This window comes from Phacochoerus africanus, chromosome 11 (assembly GCF_016906955.1).
Source record: "Phacochoerus africanus isolate WHEZ1 chromosome 11, ROS_Pafr_v1, whole genome shotgun sequence".
In the NCBI taxonomy this organism is placed as follows: domain Eukaryota; kingdom Metazoa; phylum Chordata; class Mammalia; order Artiodactyla; family Suidae; genus Phacochoerus; species Phacochoerus africanus.
Window position 1 is genome coordinate 250,443 of NC_062554.1, and position 8,931 is coordinate 259,373.

General features: G+C 48.3%; 1 long non-coding RNA gene across 1 annotated transcript; it reads right to left on the bottom strand.

The window, feature by feature from the left end:
- Positions 1 to 3,733: 3,733 nt before the first annotated feature.
- Positions 3,734 to 7,599, bottom strand: LOC125111727 (uncharacterized). The gene is made up of 2 exons (XR_007130925.1): positions 6,863 to 7,599; positions 3,734 to 6,486 (listed from the first exon to the last, which is right to left on the bottom strand). It is a non-coding gene; the product is annotated as an uncharacterized LOC125111727 (long non-coding RNA).
- Between the last annotated feature and the right edge of the window lie 1,332 nt (positions 7,600 to 8,931).

The following is an 8,931-nucleotide window of genomic DNA, read 5'->3' on the forward strand; positions in this document are numbered from 1 at the left end:
TATCAGGATGGAGGAGGTGGTGCCTGAGCTGGACTCTAGATACATAACACTGAATCGTGCAATGCCGAGGGCAGAACAGTGCAAGCAGAGGAGAGGGCAGAGGTACAGAAGTGGGAGAGCATGATTTGGAGAAGATGTAGTTAGGATTTTTGGTTGCAAAGATCGCATTCCCTTAAGGGATGAAGATTTCCTCCAAGGCTATGTGGGGAACTAAAGAAGACAGGGCTCTTAATCATGCAGGACTGAGGCCTCGTGGGGGATGAAATTCTGTCTGGGAACTGGAAGGTTATACCGATCCAAAGCAGCTCGAACGATCAGGCATTTTGTCAGGAGACCTTTCCTGGTCTGCCGCTAAGTAGGGATGCTCTCTCTGGGTTGGCTGCTCTTGCTACCATCATGGACCCTCTCGATTTGCTTCTGCGTACTCAGACTTCCGCCTACTCTCAGCTTCCTCTGTGCTATAACTCCTAGCCTTTTCTCTGTGTGCTTTCAGCTTCTTACCCTGCCATTAGCTACTTGACTGTCTCGGTCTCACATTCAATCTTTGCAAGAAAAAAATTTGATCGAACTGGTTAATTATTATCATTCCTATTGAACATCTCTTGGGCACCTGACAGACTGTGAATAGACTCGTCAATAAGATGATTCAAAACTGACGGAGCCCAGTGGCACAGAACAAGGTGACCTCAGAGTTATGGGAGTGGGAGGCACTGCTCCAAAACCAGGAATATCAAGTGAAGACACTTGGCCTGATCCTAAGTAAAGCGAAGAGAAATAAACCTGAGGCAAGACGATCGGGGCTGTAAGTGCCAGGATGGGGCATTTAGAGGTATTTGTCTAGGCTGAGTTCTTCTCGGCCTTATCAGACCTCTTTTGTGATGTCCCACAGTCTACTCTTGAGTGAGGTCTAGAGTCTAAACACGCATTTTTAAAGAATCAATATGGTGCTTTAACTAGAATACAAGGAATAAAAGGAAAGTGATTTATAATAAAGTAATGTGTATTTCAACGTGCAGTCACTCATGGATGGCTACCCCAGAAGTCATAAAGCAGTTGTCAGATGCTTATAACAACACAAAACAAAATTGTAGATGTTCCAGCTACAATTCAGAGCAATGTGTGTTGTGTCAGTGACTCAGATGCCATCAACAACATTAACGCCAGTAATGTAATTTTGTGAGACGGTACCATCAACTCCTAGCTTAGTGTGCAGCACTCAGCTAAATTTAGTGTTTTTTGAGATGAAAATTTTCTTTTTCGTCTTTTTAGGGTCGCACCGGCGGCCTATGGAGGTTCCCAGGCTAGGGGTCTAATCAGAGCTGTAGCCGCCGGCCTACACCACAGCCACAGAAATTCCAGATCCAAGCTGCGTCTGCAACCTACACCACAGTTCACAGGAACACTGGATCCTTAACCCACTGAGTGAGGCCAGGGATCAAACCTGCGCCCTCATGGATGCTTGTCTGATTCTTTTCTGCCAAGCCATGACATGAATTCGGAGAGGAAACGTTTTTTGAAAGCAAGAGAGACACATTCAAGAGCTTTAAAGAGGAACTACCTGGATCAGAACAATCTTGAAGAAGATTTAAGGTCCTAAAAGATAATGAGCTTCATGGCCTGGGTTGTTTTCACATTTGGCTCATCTCCCATTGCAGCTCCAGGGCTTCTAAGCAGTAGGCACTCAATACCTGATTTATAATTGAACTAAGGTGAACCTAAGAATTTCTCCAGCAAAGTGCCCCTGGGGCCGTTTGGTATAAACTTATCTTCAGGCAGCTCCAGAAGAGCAGTGTTGGTGGAAGGGGTCTCCTCACCACAGGGCCCAGAGTCAGGCCTATCTCTCCTTCATACGGGCAGGACTCTGGAGTCTGACTAGAATGCTCTAGGTCCAGCTCTGCTGCCCAAAAAGCAGCATTCTGTCAGATCATCTCAAGACTCACCAGCAGTAAGTACAAGGAGCAACAATCCCAGACGTCTTTAACAAAAATCCATTCTATGTAGCGCGCTTACGATGTGTTTCGAATCTTGGTTTTGCCTGTTTGGAGAATGTCTTCATTACCAAATACAGTGCCCGACACGTAATAACCTCACAAACGTGTCGAATGGATGAATGAATAGCAGCAGCTGAAAACAGTGCCTAAGATAGAACAATGAAAAAGCACCAGAACCACATCTGGGACTCAGATTAGTTTTCAGTTTGAAGAACCCTTAAAGGGACTGATTCAAAAGCAAGCATTCAGGCCAAACATCCAAAACAGCAAGGACAAAGTAATTTATGTTCATGGTTACAAACTGGTGCAGAGCAGCTTTAGATAAAATGTAAGAGCTTTTTGTCCTTCTTTTTATGGCCCTACCTGCGGCCTGTGGAAGTTCCCAGGCTGGGGTCAAATCAGAGCTGCGGCTGCCGGCCTACACCACAGCCACAACCAATGCCACAGCTCGGGGCAATGCTGGATCCTCCACCCCTGAGCAAGGCTAGGGATTAAACACGCATCCTCCCAAACACTATGTCTCATTTTTGACCCACTGAGCCACAACGGGAACTCCAAAAGTAACAGCTTCTTGGATTTCCTTCTCTCTGCACCTTCAGTCCCACTGCCCTCTCAGGTCCAAGTTTCTAAATGGAAAACTTCATTCAAAAGATCTTATGACAGGAGTTCCCGTCATGGCTCTGTGGTTAACAAATCCGACCAGGGACCATGAGGTCTCCGTTCGATCCCTGGCCTTGCTCAGTGGGTTAAGGGTCCGGCGTTGCCATGAGCTGTGTTGTAGGTCACAGACGCAGCTCGGATCCCACTTTACTGTGGCTGTAGTGTAGGCTGGTGGCTACAGCTCCAATTGGACCCCTAGACCGGGAACCTCCATATGCCTCGGGTGCGGCTCTAGAATAAGGCAAAAAAAAAAAAAGATCTTATGACAATATAGACCTATTTTAGCTTTATTCGTTTTCTCTAAGAAATTGCTGATCTGCTTAAGAAGACTTACACATGGTGTTGACTTTCAAACAGTGGGGAAAGTTTGCAAGGAAACACATCTACTGTCTCAGCTTCGGTGGCCATGGTAGGTGTTTCCTATCATTAACGAGTCAGAGCCATTGTTCTCTAATAGCAAAAAGACAGTAAGATTTACTTACAATTAAACATTTATTTTATTTTTTATTTATTTTTTTTAGGGCCACACTAGTGGCATATCGAAGTTCCCAGGCTAGTGGTCAAATCAGAGCTGTGGCTACCAGCCTACACCACAGCCACAGCAACACAGGATCCAAGCCGCATCTGTGACCTACACACAGCTCATGGCAATGCCAGATCCTTAACCCACTGAGCGAGGCCAGGGATTGAACCCACATCCTCAATGGATACTAGTTGGGTTTGTAACCCGCTGAGCCACAATGAGAACTCCCATAAGTAAATGTTTATCGAGCACTCTGTGTAGGCAGGATCCTAAACACTCACTTTAGAAATACGTCATTTCAGGAGTTCCCATTGTGACGCAGCGTAAACACAAATCTGACTAGGAACCATGAGGTTGGCCTTGCTCAGTGGGTTAAGGATCCGGCGTTGCCGTGAGCTGTGGTGTAGGCTGCAGACGAGGCTCAGATCCTGTGTGGCTGTGGGTGTGGTGTAGGCTGGCAGCTGTAGCTCCGATTAGACCCTTAGCCTAGGAACCTCCATATGCTGCAGGTTCGGTCCTAAAAAGAAAAAAAGCAAAAACAAAAAAACCAAACATCTCATTTCATTCGCACAGCAATTTATTAAGTATGTGCTGTTAATACTCCCATTTTTCAGATGAGAAAACTTAAGACTGAGGCAGTCGTACAGACGACGGTAAACAGTGGCACTTGAAACTGCTTGATGAAAATCTGAAAATGTCTTAAAACACAACCCTGAATCCCACATCTGTCAAACTCCTGGAAAGGTCTGGTCTTTTTCTTTTTTTTTTTTTTTTTTTTTGCTTTTTTAAGGCTGCACCCAAGGCATATAGAGGCTAGGGGTTAAATCAGAGCTGTGTCTGAGACCTACACCACAGCTCACGGCAACACTGGATCGCCAACCCACTGAGCCAGGCCAAGGATCAAACCCTCGTCCTCATGGATACGGATCCGCTGCCACTGCATCACAACAGGAACCCCGGTCTATTAAAATGTAAACCTTACAGCATTAAAGAGAGGCTGTGATTATCCAGGTGGGATAAAATATCAAAAACCCATTTGGGGAAATGATGCCAACTCTTAAAATCAGCCTTCCTGTCCTGCAGTGGTTGGCAGTCACTCTCCCTCGCTTTGCCCAGTGAGAATGTTTCCCTGCGGAGGACCGGGAACAACAGAGGCGCAATAGGCAACCTGCCGCCCAGAGAGCGTATGAATTACAGCAGTTTGAGGTGTGAAGCACATCATTCCTGCGAAGGGTTCCTGCTAGCTGCTCTATCAGACATCCCTGTCTTTTAGGGAATTAAAATACCAATTCAAGGGATTGGCTATTTAATCCAGATAATAATAAGACAATCGAGGCATAATAACCCTAAAGTTAACGGTGAGAACAACAACAACCTACAGTCAATAAATAACCTACAAGCACACCAACAACAATTCAGTAGTTTAAATAAATAATGCAGTTTTTAAAATAATGATCCTGAAGATCTGTAGGATATGGGCCGATGTCACAGAACACTACCTGAAAACAGGAAATGGAAAATGACAGCTCTGTCTCAGCTATGTAAAAATCTTTCTGTGAACATTAACTTAAAGAAAGAAGCAAAAGTAACTGTGGTTTCTGGTGGAGGGACTGTAATTCCACTGTCCCCCAGCAATTTCTATAGTATCGGTTTTTGACTAAAAAAGAAACTTCAACAAAAACAATAAAACATTATTATGTAAAAATGCGTGCAGGCCCCAGCAGGGTAGAAGAGGGAACCAGCTGGAGAAACGCCTTCGGCTCTTATTCGCCTGGGATCTCCGGAAAGCTCCCTCTGCTGTGCTCCCATCCTGTTGCAACTTTATCTCGGAAACCAAGCTTTATTTTCTCTTGGAATCTGGACATTTTGTTCTTGCATTACAAAAAGACGTCGAGTGTTTTGTTTTCGCTGTTATTTACTAAATTCGGGAAGCGAGTCCAGCGAATCAGTTCTGGTCCTGGGCAAGTCCCTTTGAGTTCGAAACCCTTTGAGTCTTTGAGACGCGGTCGTCTCCGTTCACACGGTCGGAGCTGGCCCTGAACCCTGCACGCAGCGCCTGCGGATGGGCGCTGCTTCAAGAAGTCAAGTTTCGGTCGCGGAGTCCAAGCCTCGGCAGCATCGGCCGGGTGGCGGCGCGGGGGTGGCCCGGGACCCGCGGGTGGGGCCTGGGCACCGGCGGCTCGGGCCGCCCGCAGCCGGCGCGGACTCAGCCCTTCCGGTCAGGGCGGCTTCCCGACGGACCTGCAGGTGCGGCCGGCCGGCGTCAGCCCCTCTGCGGGGACTGCGTCCCGGCCCCGCGGTGACTCAGCCGCTTCCGCCCCGGGGCCCGCCTGCCGCCGCCACGCGCCTTCTTCCGCCCGGAGGTGCCGGGCTCGAAGGTCCCGACCCGGACGGGCAGCTTGACCAAGCGCCACTGGACGCGGGCGCCCGGCCCCGCGAGGCTCTCCTCGCTCAGTCGAGGAGCTGAGGCCTCGGCTCAGGAGTCCTCACCCCGCAGCGCGGACAGCGGTGCCCGGGATGGGGCAGCTGAGGTCTTTCGAGCCCCACGCCCTACACTGGAAGCTCCGCAACGCCACTCGCCGTGACCCCGGGAGAATCGCTCAGTCCGGCCACATCTTACTTGCACGTGGGCGAGATGGGGGCGAGTCCGTTACCACCTTGCTGGCCCAGCCCAGCAAAGCGCAGGAACTCAGCGAATCTCACTTGTTGTTATTTCTCTTGAAATACCTTTTGCATGTGCTGCTTCGTCTCCACGTCACTGCATCCACCGTGCACTTAACATCTCAGCGCAGGGTCACTGCAGGTGCCTTCCTAACTGGTTTTGCCACATTCCCTTCCGACTCTCACACGACGACCTGGCTCGTTTTTAAGGCACACTACCCTGCTCCAAGAAAATATCACACTTCCCTGTGGTCTTTTGGTTTGAGTAGAAAGTCCCTTTCCTGGGATTTAAGCACCACGGTGCAGCCTGGCTCAGCGGAACCCTCCTTCCTCCTGCGAATATTTCAGCTTGCTCTTCATCCTGCCCTCTCAGGGCTGGGAGGAGATGAGCGCAGAACACTTAGTCAAAAGTGCTCCGATCTAAGTGTGAACAAGAGGCAGGAAGGGAGAACAAGGCGGGGGAAGGGAGAGGTTTCACAGAGGAAGTGGCGGAGGGAGGGGGGTAGTGGCTTGAGGGCGGTCACCAGCGCTCCCTTGGCGGTGCTCCGGGTGGAGTGGTAGCCAGAAGTCAAGGTGGGCTTGGCACTGTTGTTACAGAATGCGGTTTGAAACACCTGGCCTCTCGCCTTGATTTTCTTGGGTCCAGAAGTACTGTGGAAAATAAAATTTGGGTTTAAAAATGCACATTGCCTGATGAAACACAGGTTGCGGAAGGAATAACGGATCCCTTGAGGCAAGAGTGCCCTATTGGGGCAGGAGTTCCCATAGAGGGTAGAATCAGCCACAGGGCCTGAATGCTAGAGAGGGGGTTTGTGAGGGTTTTAAAGAGCCGTACTTGATCCTGGCCCACTCAGTCCTAGCAAGGAGAAGGCTGTGTACTAAGGGAAACACCTGACTCACCCGGAGCCCAGGTACTCTTCTGGGTGGCTTTGCTGAGAAAGCTGAACTGATAGGAACGCAGCACACGCTGCCGTGGGATACTCACGAAAAAGAGCTTTGTATGAGAAAGGGACCTCTGCCTACTGACCAGAGAGACACGGCAGCAGAGATCTGCAAGCTGGCAGAGGCAGACTCGAGATGGCAGCAGCAGGGAGAGTGGATGCTCCAAGCCACCTCAGGGGTCAAGGGCAGCTCAGCGACACCGTGCAGATAGCCAGGCAGCGCTGACTGGGTCCTTGGAGAGAAGACAAGGGATCAGAGGGATGGCGAGGGCAGCGGTTTATACAGGGACTATGACTGCAGTGATTTCCAGTTCTTTCTTGTGATGTTTCTGAATTAAAATGTCCAACGTGAACGTGTTTTACTTTTAAAATCAGAAAAGGAAACATTTTTAAGAGTCATTACGTTGGTACAGATGAAGTCCAATGGGCTCATCCCATTTACAAGAAAGGCGTCAGACTGTATGTTTTGACTCTGTGAAAATTACACATATTGATCATTATATAAACACTGATTAAGCCAAAGCTATGATTTAACAACTTTGGGAAGATGGGGAAGGGGAAGTGGAGTGGGTTTGTGGTGGATTTGTAAGATCGAGGTATCCTCGTCGGCCCCAACAGGAAGGCATTAGCGCGGGTGGAACAGAGACGCATCAGGAAGTAAGCAAAGTAACAGCAGAAGCTCTTTTTGAACACCTAAAGCAACAGGGAAAGGAGGAGTGTGGTAGCCTATGAAGAGGAGTGAGGCAGAAGACTACAGGGTTTCTCTATACAGTGGTTTTGTTGCTGTTGTTAGTTTTTCCGTCTTTTTAGGGTGCACTTGGGCAGCATGTGGAGGTTCCCAGGCTAGGGTTCAAACTGGAGCTGTAGCCGCCGGCCTACACCACAGCCACAGCAATGCCAGATCCTGAACCCCCTGATCGAGGCCAGGGATGGAACCTGCCTCTTCATGGATACTGGTCAGATTGGTTTCTGCTGAGCCACGATGGGAGCTCCTAAAATGCTACTTTTTAAATGAGCGAAAATAAAATGCAGAAGTACATACATTCAAATAAACTGACTAGAAGGAAGTACTTCAAAATATACATAGTGTTTACCTCAGGAAATCAGTATGTATATATAGTGTTTATCTCAGAGATCAGTACATACACAGCATTTGGCTCAGAGATCAGTATATATATATACATATATATATGTGTATATATATATACAGTGTTTAGCTCAGAGATCAGTATCACAGGGTTAAGAATGTGCTTTTTGGGTTCTCTAGGGAGCAAATGCTGAGCTGAAGTTAGCAGTGAAAAAAGGCTGGGAACCTAACCCATGAAAAGAAAGGGAGGAAGCAGAATGGGGTCGATGGAGGACTAGATGTGATACAGAACACTGCCAGCCCCACGGGGAGCTTTGGAGCAGGGGCTGCCTTATGGGAGGTGTCCTGTGATGGGTGGGTCCACCAGGCCTGGGTACCACCGCCTTCCACAGTTATGGTCGGAGCCACTCTGAAAGATAAGCACGACAGGGAGGTTCACAGCTGAAGGGTATGCAACTGAGCAGCCTGTCCTTTGTTTGTTCGTTTGTTTGTTTCATTTTGTTTTATTTTTCCGCCGCACCCATGGCATATGGAAGTTCCTGGGCCATGGGCTGAATGTGAGCTGGAGCTGCGACACTGGATCCTTAACCCACGGTGCCAGGTTGAGGATCGAACCAGCACTTCCACAGAGACAAGCCAGATCACTAACCACAGCGGAACTCCAGTAAGTCCTTTCTTAAGGGTGAATCTGACTAGTGCATCTCTCTATCTGCAACAAAGGGTGATTTATCAAAATACTGTACAAATAATATAAATTTTTTAATACTTGTTGGTAATCTCCTAATTTTGGCACCAAATATGCCATGTTTTATAATGCATTTAAAATCAGTAAGTAGACGCCAAGTAAACAAGTTTAGATGGGAATCTCCTAAAGTACATATGCTTTATTTATTGATTTATTGATTTATTTTTGCCATTTCTTGGGCCGCTGCCGCGGCATATTGGAGGTTCCCAGGCTAGGGGTCGAATCAGAACTGTAGCCACCGGCCTACACCACAGCCACAGCAATGCATGATCCAAGCCGAGTCTTCGACCTACACCACAACTCACGGCAACGCTGGATCCTTA